General features: G+C 35.0%; 1 long non-coding RNA gene across 1 annotated transcript in view; it reads left to right on the top strand.

The window, feature by feature from the left end:
* LOC148162380 (uncharacterized) overlaps window positions 1–26010 on the top strand; it is a 227456-nt gene extending 201446 nt beyond the window's left edge. Inside the window, exon 3 of the long non-coding RNA XR_015766860.1 lies at window positions 25974–26010. This is a non-coding gene — a long non-coding RNA (uncharacterized LOC148162380). The remainder of the gene's footprint in view (window positions 1–25973) is intronic.
* Window positions 26011–27236: the final 1226 nt, after the last annotated feature.

Here is a 27236-nt window from a genome sequence, read left to right as displayed (position 1 = left end):
TCGTTGCAAATAGCAAGAGCTCATTCCTTTTGATGGCTGCATAATATTTCATTGTGTATATATACCACCTCTTCTTTATCCATTCCTCTGTCGATGGACATCTTGGCTCTTTCCACAGTTGGGCTATTGTGGACATTGCTGCTATAAACATTGGGGTACACGTACCCCTTCGGATTCCTACATTTCTATCTTTGTGGTAAATACCCAGTAGGGCAATTGCTGGATCGTATAGCAGCTCTATTTTCAACTGTTTGAGGAACCTCCATACTGTTTTCCAGAGAGGTTGCACCAGCTTGCATTTCTACCAAAAGTGTAGGAGGGTTCCCCTTTCTCCACATCCATGCCAACATCTGTCGTTTCCCGACTTGTTAATTTTAGCCATTCTGACGGGTGTGAGGTGGTATCTCACTGAGGTTTTGATTTGGATTTCCCTGATGCCGAGCGTTGTTGAGCACTTTTTAATGTGTCCGTTGGCCATTTGGATGTCTTCTTTGGAAAAATGTCTGTTCATGTCTTCTGCCCATTTCTTGATTGGATTATTTGTTCTTTGGGTGTTGACTTTGATAAGTTCTTTATAGATTTTGGATACTAGCCCTTTATCTGATATGTCATTTGCAAATATTTTCTCCCATTGTGTCGGTTGTCTTTTGCTTTTGTGGACTGTTTCTTTTGCTGTGCAAAAGCTTTTTATTTTGATGAAATCCCAATAGTTCATTTATGCCCTGGCTTCCCTTGCCTTTGGCGATGTTTCTAGGAAGACGTTGCTGTGGCTGAGGTCATAGAGGTTGCTGCCTGTGTTCTCCTTTAGGATTGTGATGGACTCCTGTCTCACGTTTAGGTCTTTCAACCATTTGGAGTCTATTTTTGTGTGTGGTGTAAGGAAATGGTCCAGTTTCATTCTTCTGCATGTGGCTGTCCAATTTTCCCAACACCATTTGTTGAAGAGACTGTCTCTTTTCCATTGGACATTCTTTCCTGCTTTGTCAAAGATAAGTTGACCATAGAGTTGAGGGTCCATTTCTGGGCTCTCGATTCTGTTCCATTGATCTATGTGTCTGTTTTTGTGCCAGTACCATACTGTCTTAATGATGACAGCTTTGTAATAGAGCTTGAAGTCCGGAATTGTGATGCTGCCAGCTTTGCTTTTCTTTTTCAATATTCCTCTGGCTATTCGGGGTCTCTTCTGGTTCCATACAAATTTTAGGATTATTTGTTCCATTTCTTTGAAAAAGGTGGATGGTATTTTGATGGGGATTGCATTGAATGTGTAGATTGATCTAGGTAGCATTGACGTCTTCACAATGTTTGTTCTTCCAATCCATGAGCATGGAACGTTTTTCCATTTTTTGTGTCTTCTTCAATTGCTTTCATGAGTATTTTATAGTTTTCTGAGTACAGATCCTTTGCCTCTTTGGTTAAATTTATTCCTAGGTATCTTATGGTTTTGGGTGCAATTATAAATGGGATCGACTCCTTGATTTGTCTCTCTTCTGTCTTGTTGGTGTATAGGAATGCCACTGATTTCTGTGCATTGATTTTATATCCTGCTACTTTACTGAAATCCTGTATGAGTTCTAGCAGTTTTGGGGTGGTGTCTTTTGGGTTTTCCACATAGAGTATCATATCATCTGCAAGAGTGAGAGTTTTACTTCCTCTTTGCCGATTTGGATGCCTTTGATTTCTTTTTTTGTCTGATTGCTGTGGCTAGGACTTCTAATACTATGTTGAATAGCAGTGGTGAGAGTGGACATCCCTGCCACGTTCCTGACCTTAGGGGAAAAGCTCTCAGCTTTTCCCCATTGAGAATGATATTCGCTGTAGGTTTTTCATGGATGGCTTTTATGATTTTGAGGTATGTACCCTCTATCACTATACTCTGAAGAGTTTTGATCAAGAAAGGATGCTGTACTTTGTCAAATGCTTTTTCTGCATCTATTGAGAGGATCATATGATTCTTATTCTTTCTTATGTTAATGTATTGTATCACGTTGATTAATTGGCGGATGTTGAACCAACCTTGCACCCCAGGGAATAATCCCACTTGGTCGTGGTGAATAATCCTTTTAATGTACTGTTGGATCCTATTGGCTAGTATTTTGGTGAGAATTTTTGCATCCATGTTCATCAAGGATATTGGCCTGTAATTCTCCTTTGTATGGGGTCTTTGTCTGGTTTTGGGATCAAAGAATTAGTGGCCTCATAAAATGAGTTTGGAAGTTTTCCTTCCATTTCTAGTTTTTGGAACAGTTTCAGGAGAATAGGTATTAATTCTTCTTTAAATGTCTGATAGAATTGCCCTGGGAAGCCATCTGGCCCTGGGCTTTGTTTCTTGGGAGATTTTGATGGCTGCTTCCATTTCCTTAGTGGTTATAGGTCTGTTCAGGTTTTCTATTTCTTCCTGGTTCAATTTTGGTAGTTGATACATCTCTAGGAATGCACCCATTTCTTCCAGGTTATCTAATTTGCTGGCATAGAGTTGCTCATAATATGTTCTTATAATTGTTTTTATTGCTTTGGTGTTGGTTGTGATCTCTCTTCTTTCATTCATGATTGTGTTGATTTGGGTCATTTCTCTTTTCTTTTTGAGAAATCTGGCCAGGGGTTTATCAACTTTGTTAAATCTTTCAAAGAACCAGCTCCTAGTTTCGTTGATCTGTTCTACTGTTCTTTTGATTTCTATTTCATTGATTTCTGCTCTGATCTTTATTATTTCTCTTCTCCTGCTGGGTTTAGGCTTTATTTGCTGTTTTTTCTCTAGTACTTTTAGGTGTAGGGTTAGGTTGTGTATTTGAGACCTTTCCTGTTTCTTGAGAAAGGCTTGTATTGCTATATACTTTCCTCTCAGGACTGCCTTTGCTGTATCCCAAAGATTTTGAACAGTTGTGTTTTCATTTTCATTGGTTTCCATGAATTTTTTAATTCTTCTTTAATTTCCTGGTTGATCCATTCATTCTTTAGTAGGATGCTCTTTAGCCCCCATGTAGTTGAGTTCTTTCCGACTTTCCTCTTGTGTTTGAGTTCTAGTTTCAAAGCATTGTGGTCTGAAAATATGCAGGGAATGATCCCAATCTTTTGGTACCAGTTGAGACCTGATTTGTGACCTAGGATGTGATCAATTCTGGAGAATGTTCCATGGGCACTAGAGAAGAATGTGTATCCCATTGCTTTGGGATGGAATGTTCTGAATATGTCTGTAAAGTTCATTTGGTCCAGTGTGTCATTTAAAGTCTTTATATCCTTGTTGATCTTTGCTTAGATGATCTGTCCATTTCAGTCAGGGGGGTGTTATAGTCCCCCACTATTTTTGTATTGTTGTCAATGTGTTTCTTTGCTTTTGTTATTAATTGCCTGATAAAATTGGCTGCTCACATGTGAGGGGCATAGATATTTACAATTTTTAGATCTTGTTGGATAGACTCTTTAAGTAGGATAGAGTGTCCTTCCTCATCTCTTATTACACTCTTTGTTTTAAAATCTAGTTTGTCTGATATAAGGATTGCCACCCCAGCTTTCTTTTGGTGTCCATTAGCATGGTAAATGGTTTTCCACCCCCTCACTTTCAATCTGGGGTTGTCTTTGGGTCTAAAATGAGTCCCTTGCAGACAGCATATTGATGGGTCTTGTTTTTTAATCCAATCTGATAGCCTGTGTCTTTTGATTGGGGCATTGAGCCCATTTACATTCAGGGTAACTATTGAAAGGTATGAATTTAGTGCCATTGTATTGCCTGTAAGGTGACTGTTATTGTATATTGTCTGTGTTCCTTTCTGATCTATGCTGCTTTTAGGCTCTCTTTTTGTTTAGAGGACCTCTTTCAATATTTCTTGTAGGGCTGGTTTTGTGTTTGCAAATTCCTTTAGTTTTTGTTTGTCCTGGAAGCTTTTTATCTCTCCTTCTATTTTCAATGATAGCCTAGCTGGATATAGTATTATTGGCTGCATATTTTTCTCATTTAGTTCTCTGAAGATATCATGACAGTCCTTTCTGGCCTGCCAGGTCTCTGTAGATAGGTCTGTTCCCAATCTAATGTTTCTACCATTGTAGGTTACAGATCTCTTCTCCCGAGCTGCTTTCAGGATTTTCTCTTTGTCTCTGAGACTCGTAAGTTTTACTATTAGATGTCGGGGTGTTGACCTATTTTTATTGATTTTGAGAGGGGTTCTCTGTGCCTCCTGGATTTTGATGCCTGTTTCCTTCCCCACATTAGGGAATTTCTCTGCTATAATTTGCTCCAATATGCCTTCCACCCCTCTCTGTCTTTCTTCTTCTTCTGGGATCCCAATTATTCTAATGTTATTTCATCTTATTGTATCATTTATCTCTTGAAATCTGCCCTCGTGATCCTGTAGTTGTTTATCTCTCTTTTTCTCAGCCTCTTTATTTTCCATCATTTGGTCTTCTATATCGCTGATTCTCTCTTCTGCCTCATTTATCCTAGCAGTAAGTGCCCCCATTTTTGCTTACACCTCATTAATAGCCTTTTTGACTTCAACTTGGTTAGATTTTAGTTCTTTTATTTCTCCAGAAAGGGTTTCTCTAATAACTTTCACACTTTTTTCAAGCTCAGCTAGTATCTTTAAAGTCATGTTTCTGAACTCTAGGTCCGACATCATACTAATGTCAGTATTGAGTAGGTCCCTGGCAGACGCTACTACCTCTTGTTCTTTTTACTGAGGTGATTTTTTTCGTCTTGTCATTTTGTCCAGAGGAGAATAGGTGAATGAGACAACAGAATGCTAACAGGTTAACAACGTCTCCAGCAAATATACTCTATACAAATCAGAAAAGGCCTGAAACCAGGGGAAAAGAAAGGGAATGAAAGAAGAGAAAAAAAAAGGGAAAAGAAAAAGATAAAAACAAACAAAAACAGAAAAAAACAAAACAAAAACCAGAATATGATCAAATATGATCAGGCTAGTGCATAGATCAGTGCCACACACTAGCTTTTGGGCATATTTTGGTCTGTTAGAGGAAAGTGCCTCCTAAAATTTTAAAGGAAGAAAGACATATATGTACAAAATAAGGGTTGATACAATGAAGGGATGGAAGATGACTGTAAAGATGAAAATTATAAAAGATTTTATAAAAGGAATTGATAAGAAGTTGTTTTTTAAAAAGAAAGAAGATTGAAAAAGAAAAAGAAAAAGAAAAAAAAGGGAGAGAATGTGATCAGGCAGGAGACTAGAACAAAGCCATACACTAGTGATTTAGGGTATATTTTGATCTGTTAGAAGAAACTGTACCTCAAAATTTTAAAGAGAGAACAACTTATATATATATGCCAAAAATAAGGGTAACTACTATGAAGTGATAAAATTATGACTCTAAAAATGAAAAATAAAGCTTTTTTTTAAAAGGGATTGATAAGGTGTTGTTTGAAAAAGGGAAAAAGAAAAATTCAAAAAAAAGAGTTAAAAAATTAACTTTGAAAAACTAATGAATTAGGGTAAAAAAGCCATGAATTCTATGTGCAGTATTCCCCTAGCGCTGGAGTTCTCCCATTCTCCTTGATCGGTCAACTTGATCTTGGCTTGCTGGCTGTTCGTGCTGATCTTCTGGGGAGGGGCCTGTTGCTGTGGTTCCCACACGTCTTTGCTGGAGGCGGAATTGCCCAGCCCTTGTTGGTCTGGGCTAAGCAAGCTGCTCGGGTTTGCTCTCAGGAGCTTTTGTTCCCTGGAAGCTCTCGGTACAGCTTTGGGGGACCAGGGTGAAAATGGTGGCCTCCCAATCTCTGTCCAGAGGAGCTGAGAACTCAGGGCCCTGCTCCTCAGTGTGCCCCCAGAGAAAAGCAGTCACTCCCGTCTCCCCGGTCTCCGGCCGCACTCCGTACTCACCTGGCCTGTGATCAAGCGTTTCTATGTCTGGCACCCGACCCTGTGTGGAGTCTCCAAACCCAGCAGATCCCTGCATTGCGCTTCCGCGCCACTCCTTTTGGGGGAGGAAGGGGAGTCTGCCACTTGTTGGGTCCCTGCTGGAGGAGCAGTAGCCCGACTGGGCCACGGATCACAGTTTATGGCAACCCTGAGCTGAGAGCCAGCGCCTCGGCTCTGTCTCTGCAGCCAGCTTCCCCGCTCTGATAACTGGGAGCTCTGCCACACTCAGGCACCCCTGGTCTTTCTGTGACCCCGAGGGTCCTGAGACCACACTGTCCCACGAGGGTTCCACCCCCAGCTTAGCCACTGGAGTGATTTCCCTCAGCGGAGCCGGCTTCTAAAAGTTCCGATATTGTGCTCTGAGGCTCTATCACTTGCCAGAAGCGGCCGACGGAGGCCCCCTCCCCTGCCATCTATCCTCCCGAATATCTCCTCGGGTTCACTTCTCTGTACGTCCTACCTTCCAGAAAGTGGCCGCTTTTCTGTTCAGAGTGTTGTTACTATTCTTATCTTCGATCTCCTGTTGAGTTCCTAAGTGTTCTTTTATAATGTTTTTAGGATGAAATAGCAAACATATAATCTTATAAAACCATATATTACTTATATGACTCCACAGATTGTTCCCTGATTTAGCTATAGAGTGTGGAGGCCAAAGCCACCACTTCCTAGAGGATTATCAAATGTTAGTATTAAGTGTTGGCTTGGATTGAAAGTTTCTTTAAGGATAAATTGATTTTTTACAACCTCATAATGACAATAAAAATTTTATCAAAATAATCATAACTCAAAAATTATTATAGCAGGGCGCCTGGGTGGCTCAGTTGGTTAAGCGACTGCCTTTGGCTCAGGTCATGATCCTGGAGTCTTGGGATCGAGTCCCAAATCGGGCTCCCTGCTCAGCAGGGAGTCTGCTTCCCCTCTGACACTCTTCCCTCTCATGCTCTATATCTCTCATTCTCTCTCTCTCAAATAAAAAAAAATAAAATCTTTAAAAAAATTATTATAGCAAATAAATTATTAAATTCTGAATTGCACACATACACACACACACACACAATTAGATCTTTTTCCCCAGTGTATTACCCTGGATGATATCCATGCTTTTACTTTGATTTGTTGATTGGTTTTCATTGTTTTATTTTGTTTTCCAGCATTGTGTCCTTTCTCTCATATTTTTGGGCCATTCCTCAAATAGAATATTGTTTTCATTACCAATGGTAAGATGAAACCATGGACTTAAAAAGTCACCTTAATAACCAATTGTATCATGAAATGTACAAGTAGAAAAAATATCTTTAGCATCACTAGCCAGTATATCTTTATCATAGCTACTATTGAGAAGACAGACTGATAAAATGTGGGAAGATAATTCAGATTTTCTGAGGAAGGAAAAAAACGTTCTTACACTTAGGGACTATTTATTAAATTTTAGTACAAAGGAAATTTTTTATACAGCTGAGTTATCTGCCAGTGAATGAAAACAGAAGGATAAACAGTTCTGCTGTAATTGTTGTAGAATACTAGCCCAGTCTTGTGAGATTCAGCTTGAGGATAAATGGGAAAGAAAGAACAGTTAAAGGGAGCTCATCAAACAGTTGATATTCTGTGTTGGGGAGGGCCTCTTGTTTGTCAGATAGGAGGAAGCAGGCAGATGTCAAAAGTATGTTCATAGCTCCTTCCTCTACAATGACACAGATCCTGTTAGACACTTCTCACACTGAAATAAATGACTCTGTTCACATGCCAGTGTGGTAGACTAGAACATTTATTCTCCATGATATGACTAATCCTTAAAACCAGGGCCAACTGGCAAACAATGAGTGAATGAATGAATGAATGAATGAGATCTATGAGACCTATGTGTGGCAACCACAGAGAATGAGAGTTTATTATGTTTGTCGAGATAAGGAACATACTGGGGTGTAAGTTTTTTTACCCAAACTTGTCAATTATACTCCTTCCTACTATTATTCAGTTTCAATTTAAATTTCATTATTATATTCTCAATTTGTCACAAGCACTTAGCCAGCAAGTCCCCTTGTTCCTGTGTTTTCTCATACAACTGTGATACCATTTTTTGTTTGATCTGTCTGTGTAACCCATACACATAAGAACACAGCAATTGAGATAATAACAATGTTAAATAATTATTTTCATTAATAGGATATATATCTCCATTGATTCAGGTCTTCTTTATCCTTTCATAGTTTCACAATTTGCTACATAAAGTCTGTAAATATTCTGCATTCAAATAACAGTTATATATTTATAGCATTTTCTTCATTGTGAATGTAGCATATATTCTACTGTGTTTTCTAACTTGTTATTGCTATGTAGAGAAACATGCTGATGTTTTTAAGTTTACGGAAGGTCTAGAAATGCAGATTATAACAAATGGAATTTTAGAAATATGGGTTAAAGCAAAGAGAAAAATAGTAAATTAGACAATAAATTTGATGAAATTACTCAGAAAGAAGTGCAGAGAAATAAAGATAAGAATATAAGAAGAGATTGAGATAACCGGAGGAGAGAGCGAGGAGAACCAGTCTACAGTAAAAAAGTTCTAGAAGGGGAGACTTGATACTGTATTGAAACTGGGCCGAGGAAAGCTCGGGGTTGTTCTGGTGGGCCTTGGACAAGCCCAGGAGGGCATGAAGCATCATGGTTAATGCCAGGGACTTTAGGTTTGAATTAATATCAGTTAAAGTCTCAACTCAGACATTTACTAAAAGAGTGAGTGGCCTTGTATAAAATATGTGTTTTCTCTAAAGTTCAGTCTGCTCATCACCGTAATGGGCATCATGGGAGCTCTTAACTTATGATATTGTTAAGGAACTCAGAAAGATAATACAAGGGCGCACTGTTCAGTATTTTGCCTGGCATATAAGCACTCAGAGAATGTCACATGCTATAGGATTCTAGAAGTGTAGTGCTACTTATATTAATACAATACATTAATATAAATAATAAATTGATGTAATAGTCAATATATTGTATATAATTATGTATTAACTATTAATGCATTAATAATAATGTGATTGTTCATATATTATATCTAGATATATTAATATTAATTGTATGGAGGTGTAGAGGTGCTAAATGATATTTTTAAAACCTAACTCTCATGTGGTTAAATACAATGTTCTTTGGAGATGAGAATACTTATCAAGCATATCTAACACTGTTATCATCCTGGTAGTAGTATAATCTTATTCTCATTTGTCAGTTCAAAAGGCTCCACTTTGGGGGGTTTAGGAACTAAGAAGCTAATGTCAGGCAAGGAGGCATGTTAGATTAAAAAAAAATACTGAAGCTTAGATCATTTGTCAAAATGACACAGCTGAGAAGTGATGAAGCCAAGATTCAAACCTATGTCCACCTCTATACACATTTCTTTCTAATAAACCACTATGAGAGGAGGAACTGAGTCATTGAAATGCAGAATAGGTGATGGGGGAAACATTAAAAAATATGTCTACCAATAATGTAAAAAAGAAAGAAGGAAGGAAAGAGGTAGGAAGGAGGGGAAAATATACTCTGAATGAATTTTAAATAGGATAAGAATTTGTACATAGCTTGTAACAAAAAAAAATTAAGACTTTTTTATAAATAGACGTTTTAAAAGGTCTGGAAAAGAGTTAATCAAAAGATCTATATTAGTTGCCTCTAAAAAGTTCTTTATAACTTTCCTTACTTTTCTACCATGAAAATTTTATTACTTTTTAATAATTTCATAAAAAATGACTTTTTTAAAATAAAATGTAGTAGTCAAGGTTCAGAAGGGCAAGAAACCGCATTTGGAGTTAGGATTTTGAAAGGAAGCAATAGTTTCTAATTATAATGAATTCAGAATACAAAAAAAATAGTAAAAGACAAGCTTCCACCTCCTTTCCTTTCTCTCCTCCCTCTCGTACTCCGCTCACCCATTTCCCTTTGATTTTTCCTATAAATATGGTAGTACAGTGTGTGTCCTGTACAAAGGATCCAGACCAAGAAGATCAAGGAGGACTTTAATCCAGTGCTAAGGTGGGGCTGCAACCACCAGGAGGAGAGAGAGTCATTTCTTATTTGGTAACCGTTCCTCTTGTAGTTGTGCATGTCTGTGCTATGGTGGAAGTAAGGGCCCTAGTTGTGAGGCTCTTGGTATTGAGAGTGTAGTGCTCACAGTGGGAGGATAAGCCCTAACAGTCAGCTGTTGTCCTAAGCTAAGTGGCCGCTGAAGTCCTGCATATGTGGCAGAATACCATTTTATCTTTCTCCTTTTCTCTCTTGCTTATCATACCATGAACTATTCAGGTGCTGAATCAGCAATTGGACAAAACACTCAAGGCAGTGTATATTAAGTTCCACCCTATTTTTTTTAAAGATTTTATTTATTTATTTGAGAGAGAGGTCACAAGCATGAGCGGAAGGTGGAGGGGAAGAAGAGAGGGAGAGAGAGAAGCAGACTCCCTGCTGAGTTGTGCTCTGTGCTCAGTGGGGAGTCTGCTGGAGATTCTCTCTCCCTCTGCCCCATCCCCGGCTTGTGTTTGCACTCTTTCTCTCTCTCAAATAAATAAATGAATCTTTAAAAAAAGAAAAAAAGCATAAGATGCTAACAAAAATTACTAGTTATGGTATCAAGGAAAATTAGAACAGGATTGTGTTCTTTTAACAACACTGCTAATTTAACATTCTGCTATTTCCCTATTTTTTTAAAGATTTTATTTATTTATTTGAGGGAGCAAGAATGAGAGAGAGAGAGAGCACATGAGAGAGGGGAGGGTCAGAGGGAGAAGCAGACTCCCTGCTGAGCAGGGAGCCCGACGCGGGACTCAATCCTGGGACTCCAGGATCATGACCTGAGCCGAAGGCAGTCGCTTAACCAACTGAGCCACCCAGGTGCCCTGCTATTTCCCTATTTTACTGATAATTTTGTTTTTCAAATATCCCTGTATCTTTCCATCTGTTTCTTGCCCATTTGCCTCTTCCTGTCCATTTGTACTATTGAATTGAAACTACTTTTTCCACCATCATCCATGACAAATCTTTCTATTTTTTTATTATTCACAAATCATTGATCTTTTTACTATTCCTATTTCTTGGCACGGTTGACTTCCTCTAGTTTTATAAAATTCTTTCCCACTTTAGTTTTTGCACCTTTACAGTATTATTGTTTTTGAATAGTTCTCTATGGATGCATATTTCTGTAATCATCACATTGAACAAGTAATACTCAAGGGATATTAACCCAAAGCAATTTTAGTAGGTTTTTTCCTTCCCTTTATGATTAATCTATGGGACTGCTTCTTTATTCTTAAATGGAATTTAAGACAGCTTCCATGCTTTTTAATCATTTTCAAGTATAAAATGTTGTGAAATCAGTAAAATTAATATTCCATTGCCAGCTATAGTGATAATCATTTTTAACTTTGTTTAAAGTTATGGCTTTTTCCCTTTCCTACTTGAATGGGCTGATAGCCTGCAACGGGGGTGGTTACGTTTGTTTGTCTTTGTCCACTTTTTGCTTTTAACTATGATTTTGATCCTCTTCCCTTCCCCATGTTAGAGCTCTGCCAATGTTTAAGGGCCAATTCCCTCTCTCTCATTATTTCCCTTAGTTTCTCAGACGCTGGGAGCTTCTGATCTACAGCTTCTTTGACACAAGTCAATACATCTTCATTCCTGCTAATTACTTCTTTCTCAGTCCCAAAGCATTCTTTCTCTGACTCCTCCAGTTTCTTTATAGTGGAATAGTCTTGTCAAAACAATGGATCCCAATTTTATTAATGATAAAGTTTATATACTGACTACGTGTGATTTGTGAAAAAAAATATATATAATATAACTTGTAGTTCTGAAAGACATTTTAAATTAAGGCCAGGATGTCTTTTATATTTCTTTGTACCCAACCATTTAGAATGAATTTAAGCTAATAATAGTTCAATGTATTGTCCAATTCACATACATAATCCTATTAAGCTATTTAGATACTGGCTTAAAGAATATGAACTGATGCATACAGTAAAGTCTTTAATCTTTAACCACATCCTAGACTACATTATTTCAGCTTTTTGTTTGTCGCTGTAGCATATGAAAGAAAACTTGCAATCAATCATTTCTTCTACATTTTGCTAGTCTTAGAAAAATGAGGCTACCATCACAAATGATATATGAAGTGATGTTTTAAAAATATTTCTGTGTATTAACAATAACAGATGACCTCTCTAAATAAAAAAAAAATGTTGTTCTTTATAAAGTGAACAATGGAAAAAATATAGTATGACATCATCCTTCCAAGAACCATTAAGGAAATACAAAAGGTGCTTTGTTGAATATATAAAGGTGTTTACATATAATACTTGTATAACATGTAGAACACTCAGATAAGAATTATTCTGTTGGCATGCTGTTTATGGCTTCTCTGATCAAAATATATTCACTAAAGAAACCTTTAATATTTCCTCATTTTAACTCATCATTATGACTCAAACATTAGAATAAACACTATATAAATTAATACCTATTTAACTTAAGTGTAATGAACAAAAGGGTACACATACGTCTTCCTTTGCCCTTGAATAAATACAGGTACTATGGTTATTCTTAATTTATATATTTTTTTCCTAGTTAAACACAAACTTTTCCGAAGAATGTGTGCGTTCACAGGATAATGAACACTCCAAAGAGAAAAATTCTTTGCACTGGATGATAATAGGAATAATGTTTTGCCTTAATTCCATTATATAGCCCATCTTGAGAACTAACAAAACACTTTAACACAGATATCTAAGGAAATGTATCAAATTCATTTATCTTTGAATGCTTGTCTTTTATTTTTTTTGTTCTATTTTATTATGTTCTTCCTTTGTGTTCTAAAGTAATCTGTACTAAACTGACAGTTTTAATGCAACAGGGATACTATAGAATTGTAATAACTGCATCATTAGCTACTAACCATCCTTCATGTACAGATACTACAGTGCTATCCTACACTACCATGCCAATAGATAGCCAAGATTCGAAACATCTTTACTCAGGCTGTAAGATGTCCTAGGCCTTTGGGAAGTAGATGTCTTCCAAAGGTAATGAAAAGGGTACTGAAGTCATTAAGGATGTCACTCCTCCTGTACAGTCAGTGGATGGGGTGCTGTGCTGTGTTGAGGAAGGGATGAGTTGTCTAGCTGATAATGCATGCCTTCAACAAAGGCTAATGATCAGAGGAAAATGACTAAACTTCCTCAATGACCTTAATCTTGGCTCTCCCCTAGTTTTACTTCCAGGACAGAAGGTCCTCTCACTTCTTAGGAAAATTATCTCATCTCTTGGGGGTGTTCTCTGGGAATGTCCCCATGCTCAATCTCTTGGTATTTATTCTCCACCTTCTCATAATCTGGAGTGACTCCCTCCCACATTTTCAACACTTCCTGCAGAGGAACTCCTTCTTGCTTCAAATCCCATTCATCATATTCTCTCACAGGAGTCTTAAACAGACTATTAAAATCCAAGCAACAAGGAAAAAACCATGTTTCCCTTTCTTTAAGGAGAAAGATTGTTCAGTATTCAAACCATTGCAGAAGTCATTACAGATATATCAGATATACGTGCATGTGTACATGTACATATTTGTATTCCTTACCCTTTCTATAGTAGAGAAAAAGAAGCTAATATTTTTCTGTAGTCATGCCTATGAAGGTGGGTGATTATACCACTACTACTATGCATCTTCCAACTGCTAATTATAGAAGTAAAAATGAAAAGAGAAAACCTTAGTTACAGTGGCTGCATAGATTCATTTTATATACATATAAAATAAATATATTTTAATATATAAATATATATTTAAATATATATAATTTATTATATTTATATAATTTATATTATAAAAATAAAAATAAATGTAATTTATTATTTATATAATTTATTTATTTAGGTTTATTTTATATATATAAAATAAATATATTTTAATATATAAATATATATATTTAAATTTACAAATATATATTTAATATATAAATATAAATATATAAATAAAGATTTGATTTATTTATTTGAGAGAGACAGAGTGCACAAGAAGGAGGGAGGGGCAAAGGGACAAGCAGGGAGCCCAGAGCAGGGCTTAATCCCAGGGCCCTGAGATCATGACCTGAGCCCAAGGCGGACGCTGAACTCACCGAGCCACACAAGTGCCCCTATTTCTAAATATTTTAATTATTAACATCATCATCATAGCTGACATTTGGTGAATACTCACTATGAGCCAGAATTTTTCTGCACACTTTGCACACATTTTATCAGTTAATCCTTGTAATCAAGTATGAAATATTTTTATCTCCATTTAGAGGAAGTGGTCTTAAAATAATTTTAATATTTGCAAAAGACATATGTTCAATTTTGAGGCAAAAATTTATTAATTTAATTTTCAGATATTACTAGTAAAGTTGACCATTGTATGTTTTGGTCATTTGAAGAAATCCATGCCATTTCATCTTTCTTAGTTCTACGTCATTGGAGTAATATTTACTCCTAAAGATTTAAAATGTTGAAAATTATATAACAGTGAGAAAAATACAACAATGGTTTTATCTTATATGTGATTAATTTTTTTCTAAAGATTTTATTTATTTATTTGAGAGAGAGAATGAGAGATAGGGAGCACAAGAGGGAAGAGGGTCAGAGGGAGAAGTAGACTCCCTGCCGAGCAGGGAGCCCGATGTGGGACTCGATCCCGGGACTCCAGGATCATGACCTGAGCCAAGGGCAGTCGCTTAACCAACTGAGCCACCCTGGCGCCCCTGATATGTGATTAATTTTTAATATTTGAGAGTAAAAACAGCACACTGTAGCAGCATATGACAGATAAACTCAGTAAAATCTTTTAAAAGATATTATATATTTCTTCCATAGAAAAACTAGAGGTTTTTGATTACAGATATATTCACTTTTTTCTTTTATATCCTACTATGTTTTCTTTCACAAATGTTTTCTGTTAATTTAAACCCAGTGACATGTTCTCCTTTTCTCTTATCTCTTTTAAATATAGGACAAATAATACTGATCTGTAGCAATTAAGACAGGTCATCGGTTTCTGATTCATCAGTAAGCCCATGGAAAATAGGATATTTCTTAGGTAGTTAATCAGAGCTCTAAGACATCACTCAGCTCATAGTGCTCCAGTGATATTTCAAAATGTTTAACAGCATTAGATAGCTTTTGAAGTAATTATGACTAGTATTCACAAATACAGTACTAAGATTTATGTGTCACTAGAGTTTTCTTTTTTGAATCTAAAATGCCATGAGCTGTAAGACAAATCATTATTTTTATAGAGCTCTACAAAGGGAAAAAAAGCTAAATTATTTCTTTGGGTATGCATCTTGATTTTAGAGATGTTAAAATTTAAAAAACAACATATGGTAAACACATGTAGCAGTAATCGTTACTATTGGCAAATATATGAAGTAGTGTTTATGAGCAATGGAAATAGCACAAGCACACAGCACTGGTGGGAGTAGAAGCTGGTACATTCTTCCTGGAGGTCATTTTGGTAATACTAATCCAGAGCTGTGAAACCATTCATATCTTTTGACTCTGTAATTCCTCTTAACCAAAAGAATTAGTGAGTGATGTGCAGATATTTAGGAGCACCTTCTACATGTTAGATTCTGTCCTAAGCATTTGGGATACATTAAATGAGGGAACAAAGATCCTTGCCCTTTTTATTTATTTTTTAAAGATTTTATTTATTTGAGAGAGAGAGAGCGTGAGAGAGAGAGAGAGAGAGAGCGCATGAGTAGGAGGTAGGGGTAGAGGGAGAAGTAGACTCCTTGCTGAGCAGGGAGCCCAATGCAGGACTTTGACCTGAGTCAAAGGCAGATGCTTAACCCACTGAGCCACCCAGGTACCCCAAGATCCTTGCCTTTATGAACCTCGCATTCTACAAGAAGATAGAAAATGATCATGATACAGTGCATCTTGAATAATATATATAATATAATACATATAATAACATATATTATTACATATAATATATATTTATATATAATATAATATAAATGCTTTATATAACAATATTTGCTATATGAGTATAATTTGAATGTATTTTTCTTTAAGATTTTATTTATTTGACAGAGAGACACAGCAAGAGAGGGAACACAAGTAGGGGCAGTGGGAGAGGGAGAAACAGGCTTCCCGCAGAGCAGGGAGTCTGATGCAGGGCTCGATCCCAGGACCCTGGGATCATGACCTGAGCTGCAGGCAGACACTTAACCGACTGAGCCACCCATGTGCCCCAAATCTGAATGTATTTTAACAAACAGAAACATTGCAAATACCCCACAGTATGTGATTGGCATAATGTATTTAGCCAACTGAGTTTTATTTGCATTTGGGTTTTATTTTATAAATCTTAACCAGATTTGATTTAAAAAAATTAAATAACTTAAATGGGCATGTTTCTGTTTTACTAAACAGTCTATATGTATCTTATTTTTATCCTGTTTGTGTAAATCTTAAATTCTCAAAACAAAGTCTTTATGAACTTTTGAGCCTTGAGAGGCCAGGACTACATAAGTGGGATTCCCTTTAGTAAGCACTGACTCAGTGATTCTTAAAGTGGGGTTTCTGGATCAGCAACATCAACAGCCATTAAGAACTTGTTAGAAATGCAAATTGGGGACTCCATTCCTCACCTAATGAATTAGAAACTCTGGGGGTATGGCTCAGATATCTGTGGATAACCGGACTGTTCTGATGTGCTCTGAGTTTGAGAGGCACTGTAGTAACTCATGCTCAGTTGGAAAGAAGCAAACTGAAGGTTGTTGGGCAGGTACCAAGAATCAGTCACCGCAGTGGGCACTTGAACTAAATTATCTCATATAAATTCTAATAGCATACAAGAACGTATCATTAGCAGAGTCCTCTCCTAACTAGATCTATGCCCTTGGGGAAGTTATTTAGCTGCTCAGTTCCTCAGTTAATTTATCTATAAAATAGATATAATAGAAGTGCCCTACTATTTAGGGTTGTTAGGAGGATTAATTAAATTGACTAGTGTATGAAAATTCTAGAACACCTGTAATTCTTATGTGTTTGTGATCATCGTTATCATTATTATCAATTATAATCATTATTATTGCAGCCTCAGTAAGTTAAATAACTTGCCAGATGCCATACAACTAAAAGTTAAACCTAGGTTTGACATTTTCAACGACGTGGATGGAACTGGAGGGTGTTATGCTGAGTGAAATAAGTCAATCAGAGAAATACATGTATCATATGACCTCACTGATATGAGGAATTCTTAATCTCAGAAAACAAACTGAGGGTTGCTGCAGTGGTGGGGGGTGGGAGGGATGGGGTGGCTGGGTGATAGACATTGGGGAGGGTATGTGCTATGGTGAGTGCTGTGAATTGTGCGAGACTGTTGAATCACAGATCTGTACCTCTGAACCAAATAATGCAATATATGTTAAGAAAAAAAAAAAGAAGAAGATAGCAGGAGGGGAAGAATGAAGGGGGGTAAATCGGAGGGGGAGACGAACCGTGAGAGTGATGGACTCTGAGAAATGGACTGGGGGTTCTAGAGGGGAGGGGGTGGGGGGATGGGTTAGCCTGGTGATGGATATTAAGGAGGGCACAGTCTGCGTGGAGCACTGGGTGTTATGCACAAACAATGAATCATGGAACACTACATCAAAAACTAATGATGTAATGTATGATGATTAACATAACAATAAAAATTAAAAAAAATAAAAACCAAAAAAAAAAAAAAGTTAATCCTAGGTTTGAAACAGCCTGAATCTGTTTCTAGGTTTGTATTCCTCTAAAGGAAGGCTTGTTTTTCCTCCTTTTTCCTACTAGGTACAACAATTATATTTGTACCATATATTTTGTGTCCTATATACACATGCATTTCCTCCTTTTTTATTGTTTAATATTGATATGATAGACTGGCCTCTGTAACTAAACATCATTAGAGAGGGCTAATGCTTTATGTTTCCCAACATCTGGTATTGTGTTTAGACATATAATAAATAGATACTTAATAAACATTTGCTAATTGATGAGGAAGAACAAGTCTATGGCGAAATCTTTCTTCAGATGCTAGTAAAATTGAATAAATCTGCTATGCTAGTGAAATCAGAGATTAAAGAACCATATTAAAGAAAAATATTTTCCTTCCATTTTTGATAGGTATATATCAGAATAGCCTACATATGTAAACAAGGTTATAAACTTACGTGGTATCTCACTAATCCCTTTCATTTATCAATGTTCAACCTACCTAGTTAGAAGTGATAGGTAAATATGCAAATGTTCATGGGTTTTTCTATTTAAAAAATAAAAGAAGAAAGAAACCAGATATTACATAGTTGAAAGAAAGGTGTTTTACCTCATAGAATTGTGGGAAATAATGTATCTTGAGACTAATTATCTTTAACATAGTTTGTATAGGTTTCATATGGACAATTGACAGGTAGAAGAAATAAGAATGTTTAATAAAATATTTTCAACATTAGAATAACAAATGCTTTGGTACGCAAAACTCAATCCATAAAATTGTAACTTTACTATACACTCATAACCACATAATTCCCACTATGCCAATTATATTAGATTTTTTATTGTATTGAATGTTCACTGAACCTATGTAATTCTCAAATATATTCTTCTTTGGTGATGGGAGGCTTAGACAATCTGCCCTCAAGGCTACATAATACCGTATAAAATGTAATTAGTGCGGTGCCTGGGTGGCTCAGTCGGTTCAGCGTCTGCCTTCGGCTCACATCACGATCCCAGAGTCCTGGGATGTGGTCCCGCATTAGACTCCCTGTTCAGTGGGGACTCTGCTTCTCCCTCTGCCTGCCGCTCCCCCGCTTGTTCTGTCTCTCTGTCAAATAAATAACTAAAATCTTTAAAAAATAACAGTAATAACAAAAAATAAAATGTAACTAGTGATTGAGTTGAGGGATGCTCCTGTGATTGGACGGGGGAAATGAAAAATTACATATGTGAGACTAATAGACAAATGGACAACAGCCAGACTATATATAACAATAGAACTCTGACTAGTAACTCTAGGAAGACAAACCACAACCTCTATAGCAATTGGCTCAGAATGGTCAGGAAAGTCCAGGAAATACAGAACATTTTCAGAAGAATAACAGCCAATTTCCTTAATTTTTACTCCCCACCCTTCACTTCACATTTCCAACTCTTAACAAACTGGAGAAAGCCAAATATGCTCCCTAAACCAATTACATAGGATATTCTCCTTGTAGTTAGCCCACTCCAGCTTTTTAGGCTAACAGCCTCCATTTAGAGCATACCTGAAGCTTTCCCTTTTATTCACTGAAAAGCTCTTTGACCTTGGTCTTGGCAACTAGTTTTTGGATAATGACACCCTAAGCAAAAGCAACAAAGGCAAAAAATAAAAAAATGGGACTACATCAAACTAAAAAGCTTCTGCATAGCAAAAGAAGCCATTGGGAAAATGAAAAAGGCAGCCTACACAATTGGCAAAGTATTTGCAAACGATTTATTTGATGAGGTTAATATCCCATATATATAAAGAATTCATATAACTTCATAATGATACTTTAAAAATCTGACTTAAAAATAGGCAGAGGAGCTGAATAGACATTTTCCCAAAGAAGATCTATAAATGGCCAACAGGTACATGAAAAGATGCTCAACATCACTAATGAAAACCAAGCTACACTGAGGTATCACCTCACACCTGTTAGAATGGCTATATTAAAAAAGATTAGAGAAAATATCTGTTGAAAAAATTCAGAGGAAAGGGAATACTTGTGTGCTATTGGTGGGAATGTAAATTGATACAGCCATTATAAAAAATAATATGAATGTTTCTCAAAAAGTTGAAAATGGAATGACCATATGATCCAACATACCCCCTTCTGGAGATATATGTATATATATATATATGTATATATATATATATATGTATGTATATATATATATGTGTGTGTATATATATATATATATATATATATATATATATATATATAAACTGAATGAAGCTCCAAAGCTTATTTGAGCTCCTGCAACTGTTGAAGTGAAATGAAAATTAATGTTGCTATAGTAACCAATTAATTCACTTAAAGGTTAAACCAATCCTGTGAACTTTCACACATTCTTACAGATTTTCCAGTATAATCATCTCCTGTAACTAAACAGTCATTGTATTATGCTGAGATTTACATTTAATTTACATTTCTTCTCAAATGTATAGATATCTATAGCATGGTCACATTTTTTTCCTTTTTTTAATTTTATTTTATTTCAAATTCCAGTATATTTAACAACACTATTCTATTAGTTTCAGGTGTACAGTATAGTAAATGCATGAGACCTTTTATGATGACATTATTATTTTTGAAGTTTTATCAATTAGTGTGGCTGAATGTTAACTTAGGAAAATTATGGTGCTGTCATTCATGAAAAAATTTGGAGGATCTCTTTATTATATAACTATTTATAATTTGAGGTTATTGTTGCCAATCATATCCACTTAACAGGAAACATTTTTTTAGAGTTTTATTTATTTAACTAATCTCTACACCCCACATAGGGCTCCAGCTCACAACCCTGAGATCAAGAGTTGCATGCTCCTCTGACTGAGCCGGCTGTCCCAGAGGGAAACATTTTCCATAAAATTTCAGTGTTTTGAATAATTTAGAGAGACATTTTTCAGAATAGTGATGTTTGAGTCAGAATATCACACATAAGGATCTACACATTTTAGATTAAAAGATTTAAATCCCCACCACCAAAACGGATTGTTTAATATTGCTTTTAACTATTTGACACCAGAAATATTTGTAATCATTGCTTTTATACTTTTTTCATGAGGATAAAACTTATTTAGTGGTTTTTAACATTTTGGGTTTTTGTAAGCACAATTTCAAAACTGCTATTCACTTAGTTACAAAGATATTAATGGCACCACTACCAACAGGCTAAAACACAAATTTCAGCCTATAACCATATGATCCACCTTTATTGACAATTTTTGGTTTTCTAATCATGAATTTTGTTGTTTAGTACTTTTCAAATGACTTCCTGTCATATAATAAAATCCTTACAAAAGCCCTGGATGGTTAATATTTGGTCTTGGTGTTAGTTAATTCACGAACAACCTCTTTCCTCAGTAGACTATAGATTACGGAAGGCAGAGATTGTTTTGTTGTGGTTGTTGTTGTTGTTATTGTTATTTTTAATTCCCCTAATCTCTACAAACATGTTAATGCATGTAGAGCCTATCCAGCAATCATTTATTTATTGGAGCATTTAGGTTTTCATTAGTTATTTATTGAGCATTTAAAATATGCCAGGTTTCACTGAAACAGTCTATTTTTTTCCCAAACATTTTTCCTATAATTATAACAAGGTACATTTCTGAGATGATAAGCTTGGCAGTCTTGAAAGTGAGAGTTCAAAGTTGTTTTTTTATGTTATTTGCATTTTCCTAAATGAATAGAAGGCTATCTGGTTTTCCAAGTAAGTGTTTCTGATAACCTATACCAAATTGTGCATATATTAGATAGAATTTACATATTTTGTAAAACCTTATGTATTCTCTAATTTATTGGCAGAAAATTCTAGAAATGGGCATGTCTGATAAATAATAGTTTCAGTGTAACATTTAATAAGCTAGACACTGAGGGGCTGTCACTACAGAAAATTAATCATAATATATTGGCATTGTAAGACTGGAAGGATTTTAATTTGCTATTCTTACAGATTTGTTTTGTTTTGTTTTGTTTTTTAAATTAGGGGTAGTCAGAGCTCTGCTTTAAGAAGCTGAGGTTTTAAGGGTTTTTTTTTTTTTTCTAAATGAACTAAAATTGGAGCTTCAAACTTCTTTCACACTTCCTCCCTTTGGAAGAATCAGAATCTTTATGCTGCATCAAACTAATAGGGTGAGAGAGTTTGTGTTTGAAACTCAGCCGTGCATCTTACTTACTCTGTGCTCTTGGGGACATTTATTAACTTTTCTAGTCAATTTTCTTATCTATGTGATGAGGATAACCATTATACCTGTTAGGACTACTATAGGAATTAAATGAGATGAATTTACAGCACTTACCATACTTCCTGACACAGTATATGTTCAATAAATGCTAACTATCATTATTATTACCTAGGACCAACCAACCAAGCTGATAGTTAGACACGTAATGAATGTGTAATTACATGTACATGATGCCCAATCCTGAAAAAAAATGTAAATATGTGCATTGAAATACCACTTGCAAAAACACTCACAATGATTAAAGAACATGTAGAGATTATCATGCAATGCTTCATACCACAGCCTCTGAAGCCAGAATCTCTGTGTTTAAAAAATAAATAAAAGAAAGCATAAAAAATGCAGCTCACTTCACATACAGAGATACAATTGTAAGAATTAAATGAGTTAATACATAAAAAATACCCCACATATGGAATATATTCAATAAATGCCATCTATTAATGTTATCCTACCCTGGTATATGAATTAATTAGGATTCTGAATGTAATTAAGCTTGGGTTAAATTTTGACTCTGCAATGTACTAGCAGTAAGATATTTTGGAGTTTATTCAGGCAACTGTTAACTTCCAACATCTTTTCTGAAAATGTGGAAAATAATCATATTTTAAATAATCGTATTTTTTTAAAAGATTTTATTTATTTATTTGAAGAGAGAGACACAGCGAGAGAGGGAACACAAGCAGGGGAAGTGGGAGAGGGGGAAGCAGGCTTCCCGCGGAGCGGGGAAGCCCAGTGCAGGGCTCGATCCCACAGGGCTCGATCCCAGAACTCCGGGATCATGACCTGAACCCAAGGCAGACGCTTAACGACTGAGCCACCCAAGCGCCTCTTAAATAACTGTATTAAAAGAGACTTTTGTGATCTCAATGTAGGATACATGACAGAGTGTAGAAATCTTAACACTGTACTCTTTATCCATTGCTGATTAACTATGATTTTCCTAAACCTATCAAACTATCTTTAAATTTATTTACTATTATTTACTATTTTTTATAATTACTTAAAATGATTTCACAACCTTTAGGTTTCCAAATCATTTTAAAGTTCTACTTCCTCTCACTCTCTCCAAAATATTGAACTCCCCTGCAAAAGTGAGCCGGGAAGAGGAAACACAATCTAATTCTTTTTAGCATCAGAGAAAATCACCATCTGGAATGCTGATTCCATGAATTTCTTCAAATGCTGAGTCACATATCTGATAGATGCATTCATTAATAGCATTAATTAATTTATAGAAATACTAATTCAAGTACAACTTCTCAAGACTTATGCAGTACTTTGACAGCTATGTAGACATATGATAGGTTTAGGATATTAGAATTTCAGAATTACCAAAAGTGCAATTTTGCTGAGGTCTGCTTACTTCGCTCAGCATAAATTCTTTCTGAATGGCTATCCCCACATGGACAAGTAGTACAAATGAAAAGAGTATATCTGATCAAATCTATTTGCTAGAATCTTATCTATGAAATAAAATTTCCTGAAATGCATCAATGATATGACTCTAACATAGTACCATTGTCACTGACAGTTTAATTACTGATTCTTCATTACAAATCTCTCCCCTAAAAATAGTTATCTATATCATGTTAAAATTTATTTTCTCCCCTTTAATTGTGTCCCAATAGTCAGTATTCTTGCCTGAGTCAGGCCATGTACATTATTTTTTAAAAATAAATTAAAATTGGGGTGAGCCATATTTCTGCTTTGGCTTTCTTATATGCCTAAAATCATCTCCCTGGCTTGGCTTTCGTTATGAAGACCAACTAGCCAAATGTGTTGAGTATCATTTCTGGAATCCTTGAATTTACTCATGGATAATGACGTACAGTCTGAGTGTCTAATGTATCTACTCAGTATAACAATGCCCAAAATACAAACAAGGATGTCCTTTGGATTTACTGTTATTATCTGAATATTCACATTCAGATATAGATAAGCATTCTAGATATAACTGGAGGACATAAACTTCCTTACATGCTTTTTATATTGAAATTCTATTATTCAGTTAAAACTGTCAATTTAATATTACCAACATACAACATAGTGCCTGCAAGAATAATCTAGCATCTGATAGTGCTGCAAGAAATTACTGTTCCTGTATTATAATGTCAAACCTTAAAGTTTGACTTTAATTCTTTAATAATAAAATAATAACAATTAAAAATTTTGTTTCCAAGGAGTTCATTTTACAATGGTGATACTTTGCTTCAGCTAAATGTAGATTCTAACACTAGCCCTTTTAACATTTACCTCAAATTTAAGTTGATGCATCTCTTGATAAAAAAAAAGAGGAGGGGGCAGGGCATTATGTAATTTCCTGATTGACTTGTTGAAGTATAAGTATTCATATCACACTAGATTCTTGGGAAAGGCTTCCTTTTTAGCAAATATCAGTAGGAAGTAGATCTTTTGAAGTCATCTTCTCACTCCTTGTTCCTGCAGGGAAAATAAAAGCAGAACACAGTAGAGAATGAATAGCAGGTTCACAAGGTTAATCCATGTGCACTGGAAATTTTAAAAGGAATGCACAAGAGACACATTTGTGGAAGGCTAAGAAATAGTGTCTACCAACTCAGAAACAAGGAGACTTGGAATAATGGCCAATAACTGGAGTGAAATACAATAGACTGAGAATCAAAGACTCAGAAAGCAGTCAAATCCTTGCCACCAGTAGCTCGGTGACTTTGACCAAGAAGGTATGAGCACTCATTACTGAAAATTTTACTCCACACATCCATTTCAAATGGCAGAGTAAGAATAATAAATTTTAATGTGAACATTCACACCTTAGAGATAGTGATATTTTGTTTTCTGCTAACATTTCATCAGAAGGATTTTAGAAACATTTTATTTCACTCCTCAAGTGGTTCTTTTAGTGTCAGAGTCATTTTCACATACAGTAATTCCACCTAGAGTTAAATATCATTTCTTTGGCAGATAAACTATGTTATATTATCTTTCTTTCAATCACAGTAGAAAATAGTTGGAATAAGTTAATTACAGACCTTTGAGAAAAACATATCCTTAAAACTAAAACTTAAAAATGCTAAAAACACCACTCATTAAAGCATTACATAATAGATTCAATCTATTATGGTTTCTCTCTTCTATTAACTTAAATTGTAAGACATCACACAACAGAGTACCTGCCTATATACCAGTCATTCATGGTTTTCTAAAAGGTTTATAAAAACCACTAATTTCTTCATTGATGGAAAAGATTAAATCTTCAGTTTATTATTTTGTTCATATAGAGCAGAATCTACCTAGAAGTAAACAAATTCAAGGGCTTAATAAATATGTGTAACTGGTAGGTTACCACTGCATCAAAATATTAAAACTCTTGCAAAGCACATTAACTATTAAATAGGATCACATAAGATGGTAACTAAATGGCTCAATTTAAAGATGATAATATTAACCAATATGATATAATGTTATTGTTAAATCAAATATCTTAAACAATTTAAGGTGTATAACAAACTATGGAGTACTATGCAGCCTTTATATTATGATAGAGAATATTTATATTCATGGAAAGTTATATATTCTCCACTGATTTAAACAGATAAAACAAAGATAAATATAGGATTGTAGTATGACAACCACATTTGCATATGTGTATGTGTGCATCCACATGTAGCATGTGTGTATGTGTATGGGTGTGCATATATTTGAAACTGTTGATTGAATGTAACTGAGAAGGTTCTGTAACATATGCAAAATAAATTTCGCTTGCAAATGTGCCTGTCACCCAGAGTTCCACAAGAAACAAAGGAGACAATAAAAGTTCTCTACTTGTTTGTCATCCCTGCATTAAAGAGCTCAACTTAGGGTAATTAATCTTAAATCACAATAGTTTGATGTGAGCTGAGTAATGATAATGCTATTTTAGAGGAATGTTGTAGTCAAAATTGTTTGTCAAATTATGTGTATACTAATTACTCATACAATGAAAAATTTTCATAATATTGAATCAGTATTTAATATTTTGTGATGCTTGAATTAAAATTTGTCGTCTGTACTTATAGAAAATATTTTTACTTATACTTTTCTAGGTCTCAGGGTGGTGAACTTTTTGTCTGAATTCCTAACCTGTGAGCTTATGGTAAGATTATAATTAATACATTCAATTTTAGAGATTTTTTCCCTTTATTATCCCTGCTTGAAAATATCCAGTAAATATAAAGGTAATTTGCATAGTTCCCTTGCATACTTTTACATGAATGTTGAAGAAACTGTGTGGTATTTTCTATTAAATGTTTATGTTCTTGGGTAGATTATAATAATAGTCATTTGAAATAGTCTTTGGTAGGCTCTAAGTGAATTTGAAGGCATTGTTCAGAAAGGTAAGACTTATACTACTGAAAAATGTTCTTTGGACGTGGATGACAATTTTATATATTAAAATTTTTTATAATGAGGTCCATTTGATGGCAATGAATAGAGGCAATGAGTTATTGAAAGGAAAACTTATTTTATCACCTGTCAAGATTTATCAAAATTGGATTCCTCTATGAAAGTTGATATGGGAGCTTTAGAAAGTTGAAAGTAAAATATGTTAACTATGGAAATAGAAATGATAAGAAGTAATCAGTGACTTCTAAGGTGATCTTATGGGCCTTATTAATTTGTCAATTTCTTTGGTTAATGTATTCAATAACACTTGTTAAAAATGTGAATCTGGATTCCACTTATAACTGATTACTACAGAATGTAAGTAAACAATTTGATTTGTGTTATTTTAGTAAGAGAATTTTCAGTTTATCTCTTCTTTAATAGTAAACATAATAAAGATTTAGCTTGTAACTGATATATATAAAATGTGGATAATATGGACAATTGTGTCATACATTTTATATTTTCGAGTAAATGATATCTTCAGAAACACAAAGGTGATTGAGTAAACTTGTAAATTTGATAATGCAGCATTATTGAAATGTGTCTTGAAGAAGTTGTTTTAAGTGACTATAGGCAATAACCACCTCAGGGCATTCTAAGGTATATGTTTTGGTTACAATTTTTGAGACACTCAACATATGATTATTAAAGACAAGTGTCACATAGAAGCAAGGGGAAATTCCACTGCTCTACCAAGTAGACTCTGTTGATAAGGGAAGAAATTTTTTATGAAATACATTATTTGGATGTGCATAGAGCAATAATTTTAATCCCAATAAGTATTGTTAAGTTGTAACTTATATTTTACAAATATACCTAAATGAACTTTTCTCGCAAGCTAATTCAAATCATAAAATATGTCAAAAATATTTTTAAAAATTACACTTATCATTATTTATTATCTCATATCATGCTCATAT

The sequence above is a fragment of the Eumetopias jubatus genome, unplaced genomic scaffold (assembly GCF_037043125.1).
Source record: "Eumetopias jubatus isolate StellerSeaLion01/CBP00866 unplaced genomic scaffold, mEumJub1_p1.0 scaffold_15, whole genome shotgun sequence".
In the NCBI taxonomy this organism is placed as follows: domain Eukaryota; kingdom Metazoa; phylum Chordata; class Mammalia; order Carnivora; family Otariidae; genus Eumetopias; species Eumetopias jubatus.
This window is presented reverse-complemented; position numbering and strand designations above follow the sequence as displayed.